At 42.5% G+C, this 25,301-nt stretch overlaps 1 pseudogene; it reads right to left on the reverse strand.

Annotated features, from left to right (window-relative positions):
* Window positions 1-13,263: 13,263 nt before the first annotated feature.
* Window positions 13,264-23,497, reverse strand: LOC102846817 (annotated as a pseudogene).
* Window positions 23,498-25,301: the final 1,804 nt, after the last annotated feature.

Below are 25,301 nucleotides of genomic sequence, written 5' to 3' on the forward strand. Positions count from 1 at the left end.
GCGGGGAGAAGGGTGCAACAATGAATGAATGGAATTCCAAAATCTCTGTAGATGTTCATTGAAATGAAAAATAAACAACCTAAATTAAAAAAAAATCAATAGTATTTGAGTTTTGTAAATAAATTAGTATTTAAAAAACCAAAACAAGATACCAAAACCAAAAAACTCTAGAAATCTTTGCATAAACCTGAGGGATTTTAGAATTTCAATTTAAAAAAAAAATCAATCAGTAAGGAAGACAGCATCTTTTTGCCTCTCAGTTTCTGGGGTTTTCTAACTGCCTGATTTAGGTAGGCTTCAAGCTGGAAAAATTCCGCCTGTCATAAAGATATGTGCTGTTTATTTTTCCTTTGTGTAAAGGGCGAAAGCTGGTGGCCACCCCAATAACCGGGTGAATTTAAAACAAACAGTGTGCAACCAGGGGAGATGTAGCTCACCAGAGGGCCAGCTCTTGTTTACTTTAAGAAATGGGCCCAGCTGTTTGCTTTTATTGTCAGTGGGTAAGAACATGTACTCTGTGAAAAAGAAAAACAGATTTGTTGAAGGTTCAAAGAGAATTCAGACTGAGTCATCGGATCTCAGGAAGCGTAGCAGGGGCACTTATGGTAATGAGGTTGTTGTGGACCTCTGTGTCAGAACTGACCCCTCGCTGACCCTCCAGCAGGTGTTCAGAGACAATAAACTGCATGAGAGGAGGGCGCCCATCTCTGATGCATGGAGAAGCCGGTGGATTCGAACTGGGAGGGGTTAGGATGGTAGCATAGGTCCTTGTCACTAGGCCACCAGAGCTCCCTTAAGAGGTACTTGAGGTAAAATCAAGAACTGAAGAGACACATTTTCACAGGAATTTGCAAGGTCAAGGGAGGCAGAGGGCGGGATGACACGCAGAGGAAAGGGGTGCCTATAGTCCTTGGTTGGACACGTGAATGTGGGCTGACTAGATGGTGGTGTGATGCTGGGGTTACAGATCGTCTGGTCTTTTGTGACTCCTGACAATCCTGTACAACAGTGTGGAACCTCGACTGCTCCTGTGTCATCCTTCAGCGTCTGAGGCACGTCAGCCGATTGTTGGAGCCACTGCGTCAATCCATCGCACTGAAGGTCTTCCTCTCCTTCACTGACCCTCCATGTTTCCAAGCCTGATGTCTTTTTCTAAGCACTGCTCCCCTTACAACATGCTCACCGTTTAGGAGATAAAGTCGAACGATTTGTGCCTCTAAGTGGCACACTGACTACACTTCTTTCAACACAGATGTGTTTGTTGTTTTGGCAGTCCGTGGAACACTCAATACTCTTCACCAACGCCGCAACTCCAAGACATTGATCTTTCTTTGGTCTTCTTGTGTGTGTGTATACCGTCAAATCAGATCTGGCTGGTACAGCATGCATCTGGTGGATTTGAACTGTGTATCTCTGGGATTGCAGTGCAGCTTCTTGCCACTAGGCCACCAGAGCTCCCCAATCTTTCTTTGGTCTTCTTATTCATTGTCCAACTTTCACATGCCTACAATTGAAAATACTATGAATGAGTCAGGCACCACTTAGCCTTGAAAATGTCTTTGCTTTTGCACATTTCAACAAGGTTTTTTGAGAGTAGACTTGTCCAACATAAACATCTTTTGATTTCTTGACTGCTACTACTGTGAATGTTGATTACGGATCGAAATAAAATGAAGTAATTGAAAACTTCAGTCTTGTCTCTGTGTATTATGATGTTGCCTATTGGTCCAGTTGTGAGGATCTTGGGGGTTTGATGTTGAGGTTTAGTCCACACAAAGGGTTTGTCTTTGATCTTCTTCACTAACAGCTTCAAGTCCCGTCCACTTCCTGCAAGAAAGGTTGTGTCATCAGCATATATTGCAGATTGATTGATGATTCTTCTAATCCTGATGCTACATTCTCCTTCATATAATCCAGCTTCTCAAAGTACTTACTGAGAAACAAACAGAGTAAGTGTGGTCAAAAAAACAGAACTCCGGCACACACTTTTCAGATTTCAAACCATGCAGTCTTCTCTTGTCCTGTTCAAAGGACTGCTTCCCGGTCTATGCACAGATTCTGCATGAGTGCAGTTCACTCTTCTGAGGTCCTCGTTCTTAGTATTGTCTGTAATTAGTCATGATCCACACAGCTGAATACCTTTGCATAATGAACAAAACATAAGCAAACTGCTTTCAGCCAACACCCATCTGATACCAGCAATCATTTCATCCATTGTTCCAGGACCTCCTCTGAATACAGCCTGAATTTGCGAGGTTCCTTGACATTGTACTGTGGTCACAGCCATTTTCACATTGTCTCCAGCAAGCTTTCACTTGTATGTGATATTAATGAGTTATGTTCTTGGATAATTCTCACATTCTATTGGATTATATTTTTATTTTTATTTTTAATAGTTCTTCCTGAAAAAATATGCCCAAAGTAAGAGAGATGAAGTTTCATCATCCTTGCCTCTAATTTGTTTGATCCTTTGACAGCCCTTGGAATATTCAGTCCTTTTTGCCAACAACTCAAAGCCTTCGAGTCTTCTTTCGTCTTCCTTATTCATTGTCCAACCTTCAGATTCCTAGGTGGAAGCAGTTGAAAATACCATGGCTGGGTCAGGCGCACCTTAATCTTCAAACTGACACCCACGCTCTTTCACACTTTGTGGAGGTCCTCGACAGATTTCCCCAATGCAACATACCTTTTCATTTCTTGACTATTGTTGTCGTGGTTGTTGACTGTGGATCCAAGGAAAATGAAATCAATGGCAATTTCAATCTTTTCTCCGTATGGTATGATGTTGCTTACTGGTCTACTGGTAAGGATTGTTGATGTCTTAAAGACTGGAAGTAGAGGAATGGGAAAGAGAGCTTTCGAGACGGAGAAGGAAGGAAAATTGACAGGAGCCACCCAGCACTGGAGATGGACTGATGACCTAGCACTTTGCTTGTTTCACGGCTCATCTGTTCCAAGGAAAAAGGATGGGCATTCTCCACCCATTAAGATGCATTAAGTTGAAAGCCCAGTGCAAGGTGCCCTGGAGTCAAAACCAGCTCGTGCTGCTACCATTAGGCCTCTGATTAGCTGTGTAGTTTTTGCTTGCTTATTTTTAACTCTGTGTTTCAATTTCTTTTTGTGTAAAATGGGCGTAATAATACCTATCTTACTAGATTCATGATAGAAGTAAATTAACTAAAGTGCAGGAGAGTCACTCTTCCTGGTGTAAAGTAGGCCTACAGCCGACGTTTACAGAATGACTGGCTCGGTGTTGGTTTAGCTTTGGGGCCAGGCCTGTCACTCACTATCACAGAGTAGGGTCCAGCTCCTTGTTGACCAGGGTTATTAGTCTCAGTGGGAGGAAACTGCCCTTCTTTCTCCCTCAGAGAGCTGGAGGGTGGAGAGAACCTGAAAAGCAGCCTTTTACCAGCAGCACAGCATCCAATGGGCTACCGGGCGGCTTCCTTGGGGTCAGCCTCAAGTTTTTCCAGTTCAGAACACCTCCAGCCTTTCTCTCACAGCCCTCTGCTTCCCCACCTGCCTGTTGTGGCAGAGACAGTTTTCCAATGAGGATGATTTCAGTGGAAAGTTTCCAAAAAGATTTTTAAGGGGAGCTCTGGTGGCCTAGTGGCAAAGAGCTGCAACTACAATCCCAGAGCCACACGGTTCGAATCCACCAGATGCTCTGCCGGGGAAGGAGGGACAATCTCCTCCTGTACCAGTCAGATCTGATTTGACGGTACACACACACACAAAAATAATAAAATTAAAAAAAATTTTTTTAAAGTCGCAAATGTTTGGGAAAGAGATTTTAATGGAGACAGTGGATTTCATTTGGGAGCCCTGCTGGTACAGCTGATGTCTGGTGAACAAGCCCATCACGTGTCGCACTCAGATGGTACCAATCCACCGGCAGCTCCGTGGAAGACGGAAGAGAGGTGTTCTCCCGTTCAGATTTATCGTCTCAGAAGCTGATGGAGAGTCGCTAAGTGGTCTCAATGGTGAGTTCGGTGTTTAGAGCTGGTCGCACAGGAGGTCAAGTGTTGGACTGCTAATCAAAACAAGGACTACTTGAATCCACCAGCATCTAAGCAGAAAGATGAGGCAATTCCCTCGCTCCCTTCAAGTTTTACAGCCTCCAACACCCAATGGAAGCTCTGCTTGAGAAGCCACGAGATGACTTTGGGTTCGATTTCACGCCGATTGAAGAAGTGATCTCTAATGTTTGTTTTGATAATAATAGTTTTTTTAAAAATTAAAAATGAGAGGCCATGTTATTGGAAGGGACCAGTTCTTGAAAAAAAGACATCTTGCTAGAAAAAGACAGAAGGTCAGAGAATGAGAAGAAGAGGCCCCTCTGGGTGGTGGGTTGGCACAGTGACCGTGGCACTGGGCTCAGTCGTGAGGGTGGTGCAGGCGGGAAATGGCTGGTGACGGGGTCGCTCTGAGGTGCAGCTGACTGGATGGCCCTGACAACGTTATCAAAGGTAAAGGAGAACCCCAGGAAACAACAGGCTGGAGACATACAAGATGGATATTGCTTATAGCAGCTTTTTTTTTTTTTTCTTCTCCCGTTAAGGACTAGCAATATTTCTATGAATGGAGGAACTCATCTTGACAAAGTAAAACTAATAAATAAGAAACCACAGCAAAGTCAACTGAGGACAAACCGTAGAACTGAAATTCTGTTTGTTCAAAACGATGAGTAATCACACATATTTCTTTTAGGCTTCCTCTGCTCACACCCACCCAAATCCCTTCCTGCGTTTCTCTCAGCAGCCTGCATGGGGCGAGGCTAAGCTTCACGCTGTTAGTCAACCCCCCCAAGTTTCCTTTCCAGGAGGATTTTGTGGGAAATCGGAGGCCAGCAGCGTTTTCCAATTGGGAGTGGAGGAGAGGGGAGGGGAGGGAGAACGGACTGGCTTTTAAAACACTTAGCACCTTTGGCTGCGGGCTGAGTGCTGTCACTCAGGAGCCCTCCCAGACCACAGCCACAGGGCAGACAGAGTCAGTCCATCACTGTCCTGTTCTTATTTCCTGGTGGCTTCTCCTTTGTGCCTGGACCTTTTACACACTTGGGGACCCCCTGTGTCAGGAGTCTGTGCAGGCTTTTTTGCAGATTCATCTGTTAATGCGCACCTAGCTTGTTTTTATCAGAGACACTGTAACAGCTGCTATTAAGCTTTGCTTTGACAGTAGACGTGAGTAGACATCTGGCTCTTAGTGGCTCACCAGCAATTGTGTGCATTTATGAGAAGCCCAGTCAAAGCTACTACAAAGAGGCCTGGGACGCACCCTGGCTGGACACTGTAGCTTGCGGGAACCTTGCTCTGACTGAACTGCCTAGACGAACCTGTGGCTGCTCCGGACAGATGATTTCTAGTTTACTCTAGTTCACAGTCCTACCCTTTACACTTTCTTTTTTTTTTTTTTTTAAATAATTTTTACTTATTTTGTTTTATACTGATTTTTTTAAATAATTTTTATTTATTTATTTATTCTTTTTATGTGTGTACCATCAAATTGGATCTGACTGGTACAGGAGGCGATTGTTCCTCCTTCAGCAGAGCATCTGGTGGATTTGAACCGCGCACCTCTGGGATTGCAGTGCAGTTTCCTACCACTAGGCCACCAGAGCTCGCCTGTTTTATACTGATTTATTTACAAATTTTGAATACTTTGTTTTTCACACTGGATCTTTCCTATTTCCTTTTCTTAAAAGTCAAGGTCTTTTATTTAAATTTTTATTTTCAAAGGTCTTTTATTTTGATGTTTCCTGAATCATTCAAGATTTCCCTCATAGCATCTTTCTGTATTGCAACGTGTGGCTTGAATTTGTTTTTCAGTTCTTTCAGCTAGAGAAATGCTGAGTGAGTTGTTTTTATTTTCTAACTTCAGCTCTTTGTATGGTGGCCTAGTGGCAAGAAACTGCGCTGCAGTCCTGAAAGCACGTGGTTCGAGGCCACCAGCTAGCCACTCCAGGGGTGAAGGATGAACAATCTCCTCCTGTTGGATTAAATGACTCTAAAAACCCGCCAGAGGGTCAGCTATGTGTCAGTTCCAACTCAATGACACAAAACAACAGCCTCCAAAGAGATATATAGACACCACTGCTTTAGTGGCCTCTCCTCTGTGATACCAGTCTGGCCACTGCTACAGACCTGGGGTCATTCTGGTGTATCTCCTCTGACACATACCCTTCTTCCTAGATATTTCATATACCTGTAATCACAGATTATGCTGCCTTTTTCATCTTTGTTAATTGGGCATATTATGTTTGAGATGCATCCCCAATGTAGAATCTGTCCATATGTTACCAGAAAACCACAGCTCTGCTGTCTGCAACCAGAAACAGCGATCTTACAGATGAGGTCGGAATAGAAAAGGCATTAGGGTTAATATTTACCAATATAAAGGGCGGGGCTGGGATGGGACTGGGGCCAGGCTGGGGTATGGGCATCTCAAATCTGTCTCAAGGAGGGAAGATTCTGTGGGAACGTTTGCAAGTTAGTTTAAGGGTACAAGGAAGGGCTCATGTTTATTTATCACTTTTTAGGAGATATCTACCATTGTCTTAAAAAATGAAAGATCACAATCCCAGAGGCACACGGTTCGAAGCCACCAGATGCTCTGCTGGGGAAGGAGGGACAATCTCCTCCTGTACCAGTCAGATCTGATTTGACGGTACACTCACACAAAAATAATAAAATAAAAATTTAAAGTTATTATCATTAAAAAAAAAAAGAAAGATCATGCAAATCAGTTGGCACCACGGGCCTCCACTATGGAGTCTTTCCTTTCTGGTTGACCACTTAGTCATCGCAGGACAGGTGATGTGGAGTTCCCCTCTCACTATGGCCCCTGGCACGGGGACATGCACTGGACCTCCTCTCGGCTTCTGTTTTTCACTCCTGCAGACGCCTGCACCTCAGAGCTCTTTCAGGGATTCACGGGAATGATTAACAGAGCTCAAGTTCCTTAAGAGAAAACACCTGGGGGCTGTCCCCCATTGGCTGAATGCGGCCTTTTTGACTGTTGCAAGAGAAAATGCTTTGATTCAGCATATCAAATGAAGATGAAAATAAAATAGGAAAAATCTCAGATTTAGCAGTAATTATGTTAAAATTTCCCTTCCTATTTCCTGAAAAAGTCATCTCTGATACAAAGTCAGAAGGTCTTATTCCTATTGTATTGTTATGTGCCGTCAAGTTGCCTGCAACTCACAGCCATCATATGTACGATAGCTCTGATCCTTGTCCTATCTTGAGCCTGTTTCAGTGTCTCTTACCCCACACTTACCCCATTACTCAAGTTAATCCATCTCATCCAGGGTCTTCCTCTCTTGCGCTGACCCCCACTCTTCCAAGAACGATGCCCTTCTCCAAGAACTGGTCTCTCCTGGCAATGTTCCTGAAATATTTAACATGAAGCTCCAAAATCCTTGCCTCCAAGGGTGCAGCTTGGTTTCACTCCCTCCAGGACAGATCTATTTGTTTTCTTGGCAGTCCATGGTATGTTAAATACTCTTCTCCAGCACCACAACTCAAAGGCATCAATTCTTCTATCATTTTTTAGTAATTGTTCAACTCTTGATGCATAGCAAGTAATTGTGAAGACCATGGCTTGGATCAGGTACACCTTAGTCTCTAGACTGAAATAATTGCTCTTCAGTACTTTGGCAAGGTCTGTGACAGCAGATTTTCCCAATGTAATTAATCTTTTGATTTCCTGCCTGCTGGTACCAAGAGAGTTGATTGTGGAGCCAAGCAAGCTGAAGCTGTTAACAATCTCAATTTCTTCTCTGTCTATTGATTGTGATGTTTCTAATTGGCCCAGTGGTAAGAATCTTTGTCTTCTTGATGTTGAGCTATAATCCATATTGAAGGCTTAGCAAAGTAATCCAGTTCATTCCTTCTGACACATTCTGTTCCAGGGGAACAATCTGCATACAGGGTGGTGTACCTCAGAGATGTGGGCTTCGATCTGCTATCTTAAATATTGCCAGGTGTGGTCACGGAAGAGTTAAAGGAAGATGCTGATGCCAGTTGGTTGGGAGTATGGAAGCCCAACTTTAAACTAGACCTGTTTGTACCAAGATAGCCTCCCTAAAGGAGAAGTATCCTTCCAGAGGTGTCACCACAGTTGGTGTCACCCACTGTAGTCATTCATGGTGTCATCGGCCAACCCACAAGGGAAGGACCAGCCAGTAAACGCCCCTCAGCCTCTGGGCAGCCAGTCCTTCCCAGCCCCACCATCTACCATGTCCCCTAGCCCTCACTGGTGGAAGCAGAGACCTGAGGCCCACGCACTGGTATCTGGATTGACAGGTAAAGGGGACAGAGTGGGGATGGCAAGTTAATGTGTCGGATAGCAGGTGACCCCTACCCTAATGATGCCACTGCCTTAGTGGCCCCTCCTCCGCCGTGCCGGCCCACCTGCCAGTCACACCTGCAGGATCTGGGGTCATGCTGGTTGCCACCACAGTGTCAGGGGCTACAGTCCACAGTCCTGGAATGAGTCCACGGGGCTTGTGCCTGGCTGTTTGGTTCAGAGCAAGGATACGTCATTTCTCTGTGACTGTCCACAGGTGAGAGAGCTGAATACTATCAGTCAGTGAACCAGCTGCAATTTGACTCAGCAGAACAGCTGAATTTTCAGATGTCAGTCAATTACTAGGTCCTTCTTCTGAAGTATCGCTGGTGGACACCAACCCCAAGGTTTGGTCTGTGGCTAATGACGTTAACCATGTGTTGTACCAGTATTACGTTGTACAGTTGGTGCCCAGATACATCATATTTAGAGAAAAGATCTTCGACTTGCTTATGTAGTAGGTATTCCGTAACTTTTGAGAATTTTAAAGAGAGGAACTATATCTTAGTAAGAATTTGAGAAGGCATTGGTGGTTTGCCGCAGGCTGATCTTCAGGCTTTCCGAGGAGTTTTTTGTTTGGTTCTATTGGAATTGGAAAATTTTGGACAATTTCCTATTGGAAGTGGGGAGTGGAGTGATCTGAAGGAATCCATGGGTGACAATGACACCATCATCTACATAAAAGGCAGGGCCCTGACCTGGCATGGCAGTAGGAATGGAAAGGAGACAGGTTTTTGTTGGTTTTTACACCCTGGAAGGCTCATTTTTTTTTTTTTTTCATTTAAGCTCTTAGGGGATAAAAGAGATGAATATTCTCTTCAGGTCCCTTCCAAATATATTATTTTTTGTCAATACATCTGTTTCAAAAGGAACATTACTATGTAGTTCTATTTTACAAATCCCCAGGTCTGGTTCCTTACGAGCTAGAGTTTTTTGTCTGTATTCTTCTATCATGACTTCAAATCCCATAAGATATAAGTCATAATTCTGCTTTCAGTATAATAAGTACACCCAATCAGAATGTACATTTAGAAATAGATAACATGTCTACTTTTGGTAGATTCGCTACTGTTAACTATAAATTATTAGGTACCTGTAAATCATGACAAAGTTCTTAGAAAAGTTCTGAAATGGCCATAGAAGCGTGAAGTCTGGATTTAGACATAGAAGTATGTGAAGTATGTCAACAGCATAAACAACTTCTGAATTCACTTTGTCCTGGAATGCTGCGACACAGCAAAACATAGCATAGTTAATCTCTAAAAACCTCCCTAATCTCTAGCTTTGAAGAAAAAAAAAATGCATCACGTGGTTAATCTCTAAATCTGGAGAAAATACATTAGCAGGACGTTGGTCTTCATCAAGTGGTGTAAAGACACATGTCTGCTCTTTCACTGGCAGAAGACAGAGATGAGACCAGCGGCGGCGGGCTCCCCAGCAAGAATGGGAAAGCACCAGTTGATTTGTGCTTAGTTAGTCTGTAGTGGACAATTTCTAATGTAAAAATGTCCTCTATAGATTAGTAAATCAGCGGTGCTGACCTTGCTTATTGGCTATTCCATCTCTCCCAGGGAATATGAATTTAAAAAGAGCCTTTGAATCTGTGGGTAAGTGCTGTGGGCTTGGGAGAAAGACAGGTGGCAGCCATGTCTTGAAGCAGAATCTTTGATGTAGTGAAAAATGTGAGTTGTTGAATCCAGAGTTGGAAGAAAGCAGAAGATAATCTGACTCTTTAACTTGCCTGGGAAATCAAGCTGATATCCTGTCCTCCACTGCCAACCTTTGACCCTAGCTGGGAGGGACCATGATTGAGTTGGATTTGTGGTTCAACCTTCCTCCCAAAACCTGTCCTTAAAGATAAAAGTCTAAAGATTTGAACCCTGTACCCATTCACCCCATTCATTCCTTAACAAGTACTCCTTTATAATTTTATGTTCTGATTCTCATTCTAAATCAATGTTGAGAAGTTTGAGCTATGTGCCTCGCCACATCTCCTGAGCAGGAAACTAAGTGAGCTTCCGCATGACAAGCCTGTTGTTGTTGGTGCCTTGCAGTAGACTATGACTCATAGAGAATCTGCGAACAAAGTATCTGAACCCTGCCTTATCCTGAACCAGCTTCACCAACTCTGATATGTTCAGGCCCATACTTACGGTCACTGTGTCAGTCCAGCTTGTCGAGGGTCTCCCTCTCTTTCTCTGACCCTCCCCCTTTCCTAGCACGGTGTCTTTATCCAAGAACCGGCCCCTTGTGACAACATGCCTAAATTATATGAGACTAAATTTCACCGTCCTTGCCGCCAAGATAGACTTGTTTGTTCTTTGGGCTCAGTACTAAGTGAGGGATCCTCGGTGCCCTTCTCCGACACCACAATTCAAAAGCGCCAATTCTTCTTTTCTCATCCTTACTCCTTGTACAACTTGCATTTCACTTGTTCATCACCAAACCTGAATATTGATTTTCAAATGTAAGACTCCACAAAATGTGTTTATGACACTTGTTCTTACAAAATGTTCTGTGGCGTGTTTTACTCTCCTCTGTCCTATCTCCAAATTCTTTGGTCTGGTAGGTCATAGGTGTGATGAGAACAACAGATAAAAGACACTGGTGCTTCTGACAAAACCCCACACTTCAGTAGCAATGTCTTTTCTCTGAAGTTAAGAGATTAGCCACCTGATGCATTTTTTTCCTTCAAGGCTAAAGATTAGGGAGGATTTTAGAGCTTAACTATGTTATGTTTTACTGTGTCACAGCATTCCAGGGCAAAGTGAATAAAGCGCAGCCCTGAGAAAATCTGATGATGTATTGAACTTCCTCACGGTTACCAGCATTTTGGATTTAGCTATGTGGTGCCTGCTCCCCACACCCCTCAGATTCTGGAAGGCCTGCATGCCTTGTGTCTAAAGTACGTGAAAACGTACTTTACTATTTTGAGCGGCAGGGGCTGAGTCTGCAGTGTTGTACCCCGAGAAGGTGCATGTCTGCTGGTTCAAATCCATCAGCTGCTCTGTGGGAGAAGGCTGGTCAGTCTCCTCCCGTGTGATTTTCAGTCTCTGAAAACCTGCTGAAGGATCATTTATGTGTCAGTTCTGACTCAATAGCAGTGAGGTTTTTTAAATTTGGTGTTTTTTTTTAAAAAAACATGCCTTACTAATTTTAAATTACTAGTTGTAGTCAAAAGATCTCTAGTGTGTAATGTGCAGTGAATCACATTGCTAACCAGACGAGCTGTGCTTCTTCCTAAGTCTGAGTCCACCAACAGCACCAAAGGAGGAGAAGGAGGCAATCTCCTCCACAAACATCTACCTGGGGAGCCGAGGAGGGTCACTATGCGTCGGTCACTCGTGGGCAGAGGGTGGGATTACAGAGATCAAACCCAGTTCTCATATGAACTATGATAGGCCAGAGAAATAGGAAGCTTGGCAATACTGGATTCACAAACTGACGCAGAGAGTGTTATGCATTGGTGAAGAAAGTATCAGGACTGAGGTTAACTGAATGGTAGGCGTATAATGAGTAATGTGTAAGACACAAATTAACGTCTCCTCAGGGTGCAGACACAGCAGAGGTATTTATCAGGAGATAATACCTCCTTCAGTTCAACAGAACTTGCATGTGTGTATGTCTCTCTCTTTCAGTGTGTGTGTTTGATAGGATGTTATTATTGTTGTTAGGTGCAGTCAAGTACAACTCATAGCAACCCTGTGAACAGCCAGCCTTCCTCTGCCCTGCCCTGTGCCATCCTCATCATCTCTGACACACTAGAGCCCTTTGCTGAAGTCCCCATGTCAATCCATCTCACTAAGGGTCCTAGGGAGAGTGTTTTACGTATGTCTGTTAGGTCTAGTTGGTTTGCTGTGTTGGTAAGTACTGTGGCAGATCGGATGTTGCGTCTTCCTCAGTTCCATAGACTGTGGTTGTTTGGATTCTTACTTATAATTCCTTTGGGGGGGCATCACCCAGAGGGAATTGTACTGTTAACAAAAAGGCCCTGCTTCTCTGGCCATGTGAACCCCCGCCAGTAGTTCCATGGGAGAAAATCAGACAATCTCCTATTAAACAGTTTACAGGCGGGGAAACCCAGCAGAGGATCGGTTCTAAGTCACTTCCAAGTCTTCAGCCACGGGGTTTTCAGTGAGGTTCAGAACTTCTAGGAGGGAGGCTTTGTATGTTTGATGGAAGTTCTAATTTCTCACTTTTAATCCCTTCTTGCTTTGTACTAAATTCAGTGTCAGAAAACCCTGCAACGTTGGCTTCTCTTGGTTTATTGTCCGAAGGCAGCTAATCGTTTCACTTTAGGGCTAAATGTCCCGTGAGACCCATCACAGAGACCACAAGACGCCATAATGTGGTTTTAGGTCTTTTTTACAGTATCTGTGTGAAATAATGTCACTTATAGCTTAAAGGTAGTTTTCAGGTACAGCGTCATTCACCACTTCAGCACGTATTTACCCTTAATGTGCAAGGACCTTTTAATTCTAGGACTAGTTTCATGGTTTGCCAGGTTTTACATTGTACTCCGTCAGATACATGCAAGTCAGTTAATTCAAGGTACTAAAAAAATGTAAGACTTTCTATTAAGATGGAAATTAGTCTTCCACGATTAGTATAGATATTTGAAAGTCTTCCTGGGATTGAAAACAACTTCTTTTTTTTTTGGTGCCGAAACCCAGGATCGAACTAGAAGAAAACAACTTCTAAGATCATCAAACTTTGATGAGTTTAACCAAAATTATTCTTTTTTTTTTTTTTGGAGGGGCAGCGCTGAACAGCATACTTTATTGATGATACATGACAAGATGGGCTCTCCAAGCCCCTCCCCTTTCTTGGGGATGAGGGGATTGATTGGAAACTGTGTCAAGGATGTGAGATTCTCAGTGTGTGGGAGGATCGAGTTGGGGCAAGGACTCCTCAGCAGCTGAGGATGTCTCTCTCTCTCTCTCTTTTAGTGCTATTGCTGGGGCTCGTGTTACAAGGTGAGACCATGTGAACCATCAGGTCCACCACCTGGTTGCTGTAGCCAAATTCATTGCCATACCAGGAAATGAGTTTGACAAAGTGGTCTTTCAGGGCAATGCCAGCCCCAGCATCAAAGGTAGAAGAGTGGGTGTCACTATTAAAGTCACAGAAGACAACCTGGTCTTCAGTGTATCCCAGGATGCCCTTGAGGGGCCCTTCTACTTTCTTGATGTCAACCTATTTGGCAGCTTTCTCCAGATGGCAGGTCAGGTCCACAACTGACACATTGGGGGTGAGGGCATGGAAAGCCATGCTGGTAAGTTTTCCATTCAGTTCAGGGATGTCCTTGCCCACGGCCTTGACAGCTCCAGTACATGCAGGGATGATGTTCCGGGTAGCTTCATGGCCATCATGCCACATCTTTCCAGAAGGGCCATCCACAGTCTTCTGGGTGGCAGTGATAGCATGGACTGTAGTCATGAGTCCCTCTACAATGCCAAAGTTGTCATGGATGACCTTGGCCAGGGGAGCCAAACAGTTGGTGGTGCAGGAGGCATTGCTGACAGTCTTGAGAGAGTTGTCATACTTTTCATGGTTCATGCCCATCACAAACATGGGGGCATCGGCAGAAGGAGCAGAGATGATTACCCATTTGGCACCACCCTTCAACTGAGTCCCAGCTGTCTCCAAGGTTCTGAAGACACCAGTGGACTCCACAACATACTCAGCACCAGCATCACCCCACTTGATGTTGGCAAGATCTCGCTCCTGGAAGGTAGTGATGGCTTTCCCGTTGATGACCAGCTTCTCATTCACAGCCTTGACAGTGCCGTTGAACTTGCCATGGATGGAACCACATTGGAACATATATACCATGTAATTGAGGTCAATGAAGGGGACATTAATGGCAACAAAGTCCACTTTGTTAGAGCTAAAAGCAGCCCTGATGACCAGATGCCCAATGCGGCCAAATCCGTTTACTCCAACCTTCACCATCGTGTCTCAGGGATGCGGCTGAGGCTGCACGAGAAAAGGGGGCAATCTGGATCGACAAGGAGCAGAGAGCCCAAAATGACTCTTAAAAATAAATAAATAAATAAAAAATTTAACCCAGCCCTGAACTCTAATACAAGTTTCAAATTTCTTTTATGGTGTTGGAAATAATAAGGAAAATACTTGGTAATACATAATTTGTAAAATCTAAATACATTTTTAGAAAATCTATCAAACTGTAGTTTGACATACCCCCAATATATATGTTGGCCGCAGGCTTTAATAATTCGAATGAGGACTTTTACTTTTATTACTAATAGTTACATAGGATTTTTATTTTTGAGCAAAGACATAAATTTTCTTACAATGGATCTCCATCAATAGCAAATCCTATTTTATAAAATTGTATATTAATGGAGAGTTCTTTTCAGAGAGAACTAAAGATAAATCTTCCTTTCAGTGTTTCTGTTCTTTTAATAAGAATCTAAAATTGTACATCCATTGAATTAAAGATTGACATACAATTCTTTTCTCTGGAGACATTAAAGAGATGGAAATGAATGATGTTATCAGCTCAATTTTAAATAGCAGTTCAATAGAATTAAAAACAGAAATGTTGTAAATTTTGTACTATGGTTTCTTATCAGACCCTCCTACCCTCTATATACAAAAGAGAGCGTCATGTTTAGATGGCATTTCAGTTCAAAGGATTTAAAAATTAATTTCTACTTTGGTTGTTATTTTCTTTTCTTTTGAATGAAAAGGGCCTTGCAGGAAGGGGTGGTGGTGTTGTTTTTTTTTATGATATTCTAAGAAAATTGAAAATGAGTGGTCTTAAGATTTGGAAAGTAAAAAAAAAAAGGAAATTAAACAAACAAAAAAATATTTTGAAAGTGGCAGTTCTTAAAACTCTTAAGAGCTCTTTCCCATCCCAAACCCAGGCCATTGCTGTCAGCTCTGTTCTGACTCCCTGTGACCCTACAGGAGAGACCGGAACTGCCTCCATGGGTTTCCAGGGCTGAGGTCGTTCCGGAAGCCAGCTCCTCCCTCTTGCTGAGAAGCTGGTGTTCTCAGCCTTGGTTACTGAACCCACAGCCCTAGAGTGACCAGCTGAGTGCTTAACCACTGCTCCACCAGCTTCTTTAATTTTTCCATAAAACCAAGACAAAATCCACTGCTGTCAAGTTGATTCGGACTCAAAGTGAAATCTGCTGCACCAGATTTCAGAAGCTGTAAGTTTTAATGGGAAGAGAAAGCCCTATTTGTCTAGTATTTCCAGTATCGCTATTGTTAAGTGCTATGGAGCTGACTACAGCTCGTGACACACAGCAGATCTGAACCATACCCCGGGCCATCCTCCCGGTCTCTGACCCACTCGAGACCTCTGGTACTGTGTCAGGCCATCTTGTTGAAGACCTTCCTCTCTTTCTCTGACCCTCCTCCTTCCCCCGCATAATACGTTTCCAATTATTGGTCCTGACAACATGGCCAAAATATGTGAGACTGAAGTTTCATCATCCTTTTCCCTTCAGAGCACCCTGCTTTCCTTTCCTCCAGGACAGACTTGTTCATTCTTTTGGCATTCCATGGGATATTCAGTACGACATGCCAGCGTTATAATTCAGATGCATCTCTTATTCATTGTCCAACTTTCATGTGCATGTTGTTGCTGTTAAGTGCCGTTGAGTCATAGACGACTCATAGCGACCCTATGAATGAAAGACCTGAACTCTTGTATAACTTTGGTTATTTCTCCAAGTTCATAGAGTTTCTGGAGGCAAGCCATTTTGGAAGTGAATGCCACTCCTGCTTCCAAGCTTGTTTTAATTGGGGGGCTCCACCAAACACTGTCCACCATGGGTAGCCATTATCACATTTGGCACATCAGTGTCACAGTGTTTAGCATCACAGCAACCATAAGTTACCTCTGTACAGCAATGCACAGACCAGTACTATAACACTTAGAAGAATGTTTCACAAAAACCAATTTAAACCAGGTCTGAGGGCCACAGATTAAAATCACCCACCTTGGGCTTGGTAGCATAACTTTCCGTCCACTATGTCAACGGAGCTCTATTTTATCATTGTGTTGTTGTTAAGTGACATTGAATGTTGAGTGTAGAAGACTCATAGCTACCCTTGGGCTTGGTAGCATAGGGAGTAATTGAAAATACCACAGCTTGGATCAAGTGTATCTCAGTCTTTAAACTGACATCCTTAAAAAAACAAAACAAAACAAAAAATAAATAAACTGACATCCTTGCTCTCTAGTACTTGGGAGAAGCTCTGGACAGCAAAGTTTCCTAGAGCCTTTGGACTGTTTAACTGCTGTTACACAGGGTTGACTGTGAGTCAAAGTGAAATGTAACCACTGACAACTCCAGTCTTTCTCCAGTTGTCATCATGTTGCCTGTTGGTCTGGTGGTGAGGATTTTTGTGTCTTGAGGCTGAAATGTAGGTTGGAGGCTATCATCTTTGACTTCCTCTGTCAAGAGTTTCAAGGCCTCTTTACTTTCTTCAAGTAACGTTGTGTCATCTGCAAAGTGCAGGTTGTTTATGAATTTTTCTCCAATCCTGATGCCACGCCGTTCTTCACATAGCCCAGTTTCTTGGAGAAAGGATAAAACTTTGAAGCACACCTTTGCTGATTTTAAACTCTGCAGGGCTCCCTTATTTCAATTGTGCAACTGCTTCTTGGTCTTACGTAGAAATTTTACCTGAGCACAATGAAGTGCTTTGAGACTGTCATTCTTCTTGATGTTTGCCATAATATGCTATGACTTACAGAGTCAAATGCCTTTGCATGGTCAAGAAAATACAAATAAACATCTTTCTGGTATTTTCTGCTTTAAGCCAACATTCCTCTGACATCAGTAGTGATATTCTTCATTCCACGGCCTCTTCTGAATCCAGCTTGAATTTCTGGAAATACCCTGTTTGATGTACTATTCTGGCCATTTTAAAAATAATCTTCAGCAAGATTTTACTTGCATATGATATTAATGACATTATTCAGTAGTGTCCACATTCTGTTGGATCACCTTTTTTTCGGAATAGGAATAAATATAGCTCTCCTCCAGTCAGTTGGCTAGGAGACTGTCTTCCACATTTCTTGCCATGGCCTGGCGAGCTTATCCAAGGCTGCATCTGTTTACTGAGACATGTGAATTGATATTCCATCAATTCCTAGGACATTATTATTTTTTTTTACCAATGCGTTCAGTGCAGCTTTAATTTCTTCTTTTATTACTACTAGTTATTGATTCTATGCTGCTTCCTGAAATAGTCTGTGATTATATGCTGCTTCCTGAAATGGTCCCATGTCAGCCAATTCTTTTTGGTACAGTGACTGTATATTTCTTCCAACATCTTTTGATGCTTCTTGCACCATTCAAGATTTCCCACAGAATCTTTCACTGTTGTGGCTAGTGGCTTGAATTTGTTTCCCATTTATTTCAGCTTGAGAAAAGCTAAGCATGAGATGGATTCTGAAACATTCTGATGCATTTCTGTTTCCTCATTCTCATTACTTGCTTTATTCACGTGCTAATGCTTGTCTTGTGGGTTTCTTCCTCTTTATTCTACCTCTAAAAGTTCTTTTAAAATTACTAAGACAATTTTTCCCCTATTTTTCAGTATATGAACAACTTTTCACAGTCAATAACTCAATGCTAATTATTTTTTCCCCAAGAAGTCGACTATTGAACCAAATCATAGATTAAAAAATCATGATACTGGATTTTGCAAATGTGAATAAAACATTTCCCAAAATAAAAAAAAAAATCATGATACTGTTTTCTCATAGATTGACATGAAGATAGTGAGTTCTGAACACCAGTGATGTTGACTTCATCGATGAGCTTGAGGATACACTGGGATTCTGAGAGGACAAAGCTAACCGCTGTTACTGAAACCATAAAATTGTATTCTACTCTTATTTTTCTGTAGGTAAAAGTCACATTCTTCTCAATTCTTCTCAGTCTCCCTATATTCCTTGTTAAAATATTTTGCCTTGTTATTCTCTTAAGGAACAGCATGTGGTTCTAACCAGAGACTATTTTATATAACTTCAGGGTTGTGCTTAATAAAATTTTATGGGTTGCTTCTTTAAGAAAATATAGATACTGTCAATTTAGCCTCTAACCTTTTTCAGGATAATCCCCATTCTCATTTTATGACACAATCTCTCCTGTTTTATTTAATGGTTTAATAGAGTGGTGTTGGAAACAGGCTGAGAGGCAATCTCAAGAAATGATTTACAGGCTATTTTTATCATGCAGTTTGAATATTTATTGTTCTCAGGTATAAAATTATTATTAACAATAATGTGTTGACTACCAGCAGTTGTGCCCGGAGCCATGTGAGAAGCTGTAGTCACTGCACTGTGCTCTATTATCTGGTAAATAAAAATGATGTGCGTATATGATGGTTTCTTTGACTCTTCCCCCGGCATTTTCTCATCTAGGGGACATCCTGTCTTGGAGAAAGAGAGGTTATGCTTCTACTTCCCCTCCCCCCCCATGAGTTTTTGTCCCCTGGTAGTCAAGATGACCTCCCCGAGAGAAGACCCCTGAGCAGGGTGGGGTGGCAATGACCTCTGCTTTCAGCTCCACCTGGTTCTGGAATCCTTCAGGATTATGTTGCTTATTTCTGAAAGCAGGTGTTGGGAAAGTCCCCGAGAGGCCACAGATAGCCATGATTTACTCCAAGAGAAATTTCCTCACAAGATTGAGATGAAAGGATTTTTTGCCTCTCTTCACGTTGGCATGGGCACCTTGGACAAAACCTGCTTGTACCCACAGTGACAAACATTACCTTTGCTTCTCTTGCTTGGGACAATTACGTGCAGTAATTCACTGAAACCTGGTTTAGTGGACCATCCAAAGACAGGTCTTACAGTGGAGGCAAAGACCTTCAAGTTGTTCAGAATTCTAGCTTGAAGGACAGTTTCTAAAGCACCTGCTCTTCAGGAAAGGACAAAAACATTAGGTGTAAATGTTGGCGGACAGACTGCCTCTGTGTCTGTCCCCCAGGGTGCCTAAGGAGAGGCCAGAACATTCTCTGATAAGGAGACTGGGATTCAGGCCATGTTCTTTCTTGCTCAATTCCTTCTCTTCATCAGAATTGATGCAAAAGCAACTAACAGCCTGTATAGCAGCACTTCTTCCAGGAGAGACTTATTCATCCCTTTGGCAGCCCATGGTAAAGTCATTATGTTTTGACAACACTATAATTCAAAGGCACCAAGTCTTGAGTCTTTCTTAGTCCTTGTCTCACTTTCACATGCATATAAGCAATTGAACATCATGGCTTGAGGAAGGGCACATTGATATCTTTACAGTGACACCCTTGCTCTTTTGAACTTTAAAGAGGATCTTTGCCTGCAGATTTGCCCAAATGCAATTCAGTGTTATTTGATTTCTTGACTGTTGTTTCCAAAGGTGTTGACTGTGCATCCAAGCAAAAGGAAATTAACTTTCAGTCTTATCCTCACTTATTATAATATTGCATATTGGTCCACTTATAAGGGTTTTTGTTTAACTTACATTACAGTATAATTCATAAGGGAGTTCTGGAGGCCTAGTGTATAAGGAGTTATGCTGCAAACCCAAAGGAGGGTGGTTCAAATCCTGCAGCTACTCACAGAAAAAAGATAGGCAATCTACTCCCATGAGATTTCTAGCCTCTGAAAAGCCAGTGCAGGGTCAGCTATGAGGAGAGCCTCTGAACACCCCCTGGAAGAAAGTCAGCTGTCATTTGGTTCCAACTCTATGGCACACAACAACAACAACAACAACATGTTAAGGTGTAATCCGTAGTTGAAAGGCAGCCAAAGTGTTCTTTGGAAGCAAGAATGATGTTGTTGTTGTTGTTGATTGCCTTCAAGGTGGACACGACTCACAGTGACCCTATGAACAGAAGGCCTGAAGCCTTTCTATAACTAGTACGTAAAAGAATCAGAAGGAAGGTCGTGTGTTCTTTGGAAATAGCTGAAGGGAGCGCTGGTGTCACACGGAGCCCATAGGGAGTTGGACTGCTAACCTCAAGGTCATTTGAAGCCACTGGTGATGCCACAGGACACAGATGGGCAGTCTCTTCCCAGGTGATTTTCACCTCCCAAAACCTGTTTGAGGGTCAGCTGTGAGTCTGTTCCAACTCCATGTCAATGAATGAGAGGGACTGAAATATCTCAAGTCTGAATGATCTAGCTCTGCTTTTGACAGAAATTATAGAAATGCTTCTTGCATTAAAAAAATAGTCAATTTTTAAAATCAATTCAGTAGTTTTAAGCAAACATTCTGTGCTGGCTTATATTTGATGTCAGCTTGACCAGGCTCTGCATCTCAGTGGCTTGGCAGGCATTGTGTAATTACCTTCCATTTCATCCTCCAATGTAAACAGCCGATCAGCTGAAAAGGGTGTTTCCTGGGGGGTGTGGCCTGCCCTTCATATATAAAAGGATGTTCTAGCACAGCTGCTTTTTCTCAACCCTGCACTGTTCTATTGTCTGACCTCCTGTTTGGAGGATGTGAGCCTGCCCTCTGCCCTGCAGATTTTGGATTCATCATCCTTTCCCACCCTGGGAACCAGCAGAGACCTCTACACTGCAGCCCGACCTGTAGGTTTCGAGCTCTGCAATCACATGGCTCAGTAGACAACTTCAGCTTGTTATCTGAGCCATGAACTTGGGACTTGCCAGGCCTCACAACTGCATGAGCAATTTCCTCCAGATTCTGTGCGCCTTGTCCATGAGCTCTCTATAAATACGTCTTTGTATATGACTCACTGATTTAATCCCTCTAGAGAACCCAGTTTAGAACACACACTGAAGAATATAGAATAAAACATTAAACACACTTGTCCCCAACACTCAGGTTTACTAATATTTATCTTCTTTGTTCTAATCTTTGTATTATTTGATAATAGGTCATTAGAGATGAAGTCTCTGTCCTCTCTAACCACCCACCCAGCCTCATTCCTCCTCCCCCACCCACCGGGTGGCCTCACCTCAGTTAGTGGTGGTGAGCTTGATCCATATCTTTCAATCCATAGTTTATAATTTCCATTCTTAATTCTTTAGAGCCACGATACTATATTCATTTATATGTCTTTTTCTTACTAAAGGACTCTTCAGTGAGTTGTGTGCATTATCTAGCAAACTAGTGTTGCAGCCTTTAGAGTGAGAAGTTCTGAGGGCAAAGCGGGGATGGTTTTACACATCTGTGTAGACACTGGTGTCAGCACGTTTGGTCCAGGCTGGAGGGGCTACTGCTGCTCAGGTAAAGTGGGCTCAGTAGGGAATATTGGTCCCTTGCCTATTTCCTCAATCTAGAGCAGTGTTGGCTAAAAATAGCAGGAGTCGTATACCATCTGTGAAACACAGCTGCAGGGGCCTTCAATTTTGAAATAAAGGCGATGCTAGCAGGGCCAGCCGTCACCTGAGAATTTCCATGGAAGCAGCAGTCAAGAAACAAAATAATGGATTGCACTAGGCACGGATGGCTGCAAAAGATCTCTTTACTGTCTTAACAGAGCAAAGAAGCCACTTTAATGAGTCAGGTGCATGTGACCTGAGCCAGGACCTTTTCAATGCCCTCATATACAGTTGAACATTGGATAGTAAAAGATTCGAGGTATTTGAAATATGATATTGGCAAAGAATGCTTCATTTACTGTGGGTTGTCTAAAGAACAACCCATCAGTACAACGAGTATGCTGGTCCGAAGTGAAGATGGTTAAACCATGGCACACTAGCTCTGGGTACATCATCAGGAAAGCCTCATCTCTACACAAGGACATCATGTTTGGGAAAGGAGAAGATCAGCAAAAGGGAGGGAAGCCCTCAAGGAGACTGACATGGTCTCACAAACAATGTACTAACTTATGTCAACAACCTTGATCTTGGCGGAGGACCAGGTGGCATTTTTTTTGTTTTGATACACACAAGGTCACCATGAATTGGCACTAGACAGAAGATAATGCAGAGCTGGGGACAATGGTAGATTGTCTGAATTCTTGAAATATGTACAAGTTCTATGTGACCACAATAAAGTCTTCTGGAGTCAACATTCTTTGCAGAACTATCTGTAATTTGTTATTGTCTACACAGTCAAATAATAGTTAATGAAAGACCAATGAATACCATTCAGATCTCTTCTGCTTTCAGTCAAGATGTGACAAGTCTTTTCTGACTCTGGTTTGAATTTCTGGCAATTGCCTGCTGATGTACTGCTTGAACTGACATTTTTTTCCCCCATTATCTTCAGCAAAACTTACTTTATACCAAAAATTAACTCAGAATGAGTCTTAAATGTAAATTTAAGAGGTAAAATTTAAACTATAAACTTTCTGGAATAGTTTCTCGGGGGATGGATATCTTTGTAACCTTGAATTAAAAAATGTGTTCTTAGATACTAAAGTAGAAAAGGGGGGAATCAATAAATAGACTAAAATTAAAAATGTTTGCACTGCAAATGTCAAAATGAAAAAATAAGACACAGAAGCGTGAAAATGCTTGCAAATCATACAGCTGCTAAGGCTTTTATCTAGAAGATATAAAGAATGAAAACTCAATAATATGAACACAAACAACCTCATTAAAAATGCACAATGGATTGAAAGAGACAATTCATCAAAGATGATGTGTAAGTGGCCAATAAGTGCATAAAAAAGTGTTGGCAACATTGATCATTTGAAAAATACAAATTTAAACCATAGAAAGTGTAAAACCACTTTATATCCACTATTAAGAAGAATCAATGCCTTTGAATTGTGGTGGTGGGGATGAGTATTGGAGCATCATGGATTGCCAAAAGAAAAAAATCAAATCTATCTTGAAGGAAGGGAGCACTGGTGGCCTAGTGGCAAGAAGCTGTGCTGCAGTCCTGAAGACACATGGTTTGAATCCACCAGCTGCTTCGTGGGAGAAGGACGGGCAGTGTCCTCCCATGAGATTAACTGCCTCTGAAAACCTGCTGGAGGGTCAGCTATGAGTCAGTTCCAACTCAGCGGTACACAACCAGAGTATTCCGTAGGCAATGATGGCGAGTCTTCGTCTCAGTTCCTTTGGGCATATTTTCAGAAGGAGGCCATCCTTGAGAGAGGCATCATCCTGGGAAAGGTAGAGGGAATGAGAGGAAGACCCTCAAGAGATGGGTTGACACTGACTCACCACCACAATGGTCTTGCGCATGACAGAGGTTGTAAGGATGGCGCTGGAGAAGGCAAGGCTCAGATCTGTTGTTCGTAAAGTCACAATGGGTTGTAGTAAACTCAGGGGCACCTAACAAGAGCAGTAACAACATAGTCATTTTAAAAATGCTGAGTAGTGTTGAAAATATGGAGAAACAAAGTCTTCACCACTGCTGATGGGAATGTGAAATGTGACTATCATTTTGCAAGGCCAATTTTCGAACACACATGCATTCATCATGCTGTGGTTACTTGACACCGAGTCAGTTGTGACTCATTGCAAGCCCACGTGCAAGTCCGCTCGTAGGGAACCTACCCAAAGGCCAGGAGCACCTACTCCTCACAGATGCGGTGAACTTGGCCTGCACTCGGGGCCCCTGGAGAGGAGCAAAGCTGAGAAATTCCCCCAGCTCCCTGGTGCTGTGGTAACTCATAGGTTGTACTGCTAAACAAAAGGTCAGTGGATTGAATCTACCATCTGCTCCTGAGGACAGAGAGGACCAGATCTCTCCCGTAAAGATTTGCAACTTCACAGGCCAACGAAGGATGACTCTGCAAAGGAGTCAACTGGAAGACAGAGTGTCTGGGTGGAAAACCTGACTAGCTACAGATGGTCACCTGTTTCCTCCTATTTGCCTCCTCCTTCACAGCTCATGAGAGCCCCTCGTGCTTCCTGCTTCACTTTCCCCTGTAAAAATCTCAAAGCTGTTTCTTTTCTTAATGATAGTTATTCAATACTTCTCTGTTGCAATAGGCTAAATAAAGTCACCTTAATGAAATAAAATCATCTTCATTACCTGATGCATCTTATCTTCTCCATCATAGGGACTTGTGTGTGATTATTCATTTTCGAGAGTACTGTGAGTAGAATTCAGAGAGAAGTGCTTTTATGATCTCAGGATCTTTGTTGGTACAAAATATCAACGGTCAGTTAAGACTCTTGACACCACCACTGAAGAACTATAATTGTCACGTGTATTTTCTTTTTCTATTGAGATTTTAATGAAAGATTATAGAGAATTTGGATTTCCATTCATTCATTGTCGCACATTTTCCTCCCTGCCCACTTTCATTGTTATAACCCCCTGTCCCCCAGTCCAGTTTACTATGCAGCTCTCTTATTCTAGACTCTTGCCATGCAAACAGTACCTAATCATATATCCCTTTTAAACAGTTCTCTCCCTCGTCTGTCTCAATGCTGTGTACATTATTTATTCCCTCTTTTCTTAGTTTCCCCCAAAACCCAATGTCAGTCCTGTTTTATAACAGTGGCATTATGCAGTATTTGTCCTTTTGTGATTGAAATATTTCACTCAACATAATGTCCTCCAGGGTCACCTATTTTGTATATTTCATGAGTTTCTTGTTTTTCAGTGCTGCATAGCATACCACAGTTTCTCTATCCATTCGTTTGTTGATGGGCACTTGGGTTGTTTCCAACACTTTGCTATTGGGAACAAAGCAGCAATAAACACAAGTGCACATGTATATTTTCTAATTTAGTAGAAATATAGAAAAAGAAAGGGGACCATTCACTTACTAAAGTACTCTGCTGCAGTTCTGTACCAGGCTTGGGGTTGCAAATGAGTTCATGCTATTCATTAGAAAAACAACTGTTAGTAGATTTTTTTATTTTATTTTTTTTATTTTTGTGTGCGTGTACCGTCAAATCAGATCTGACTGGTACAGGAGGAGATGGCCCCTCCTTCCCCGGCAGAGCACCTGGTGGATTCGAACCGTGCACCTCTGGGATTGTAGTTACAGCTTCTTGCCACTAGGCCACCAGAGCTCCCCTAGTAGATTTT

This window comes from Elephantulus edwardii, unplaced genomic scaffold (genome assembly GCF_000299155.1).
Source record: "Elephantulus edwardii isolate Elephantulus edwardi_28Jun2011 unplaced genomic scaffold, EleEdw1.0 scaffold00091, whole genome shotgun sequence".
NCBI lineage: Eukaryota > Metazoa > Chordata > Mammalia > Macroscelidea > Macroscelididae > Elephantulus > Elephantulus edwardii.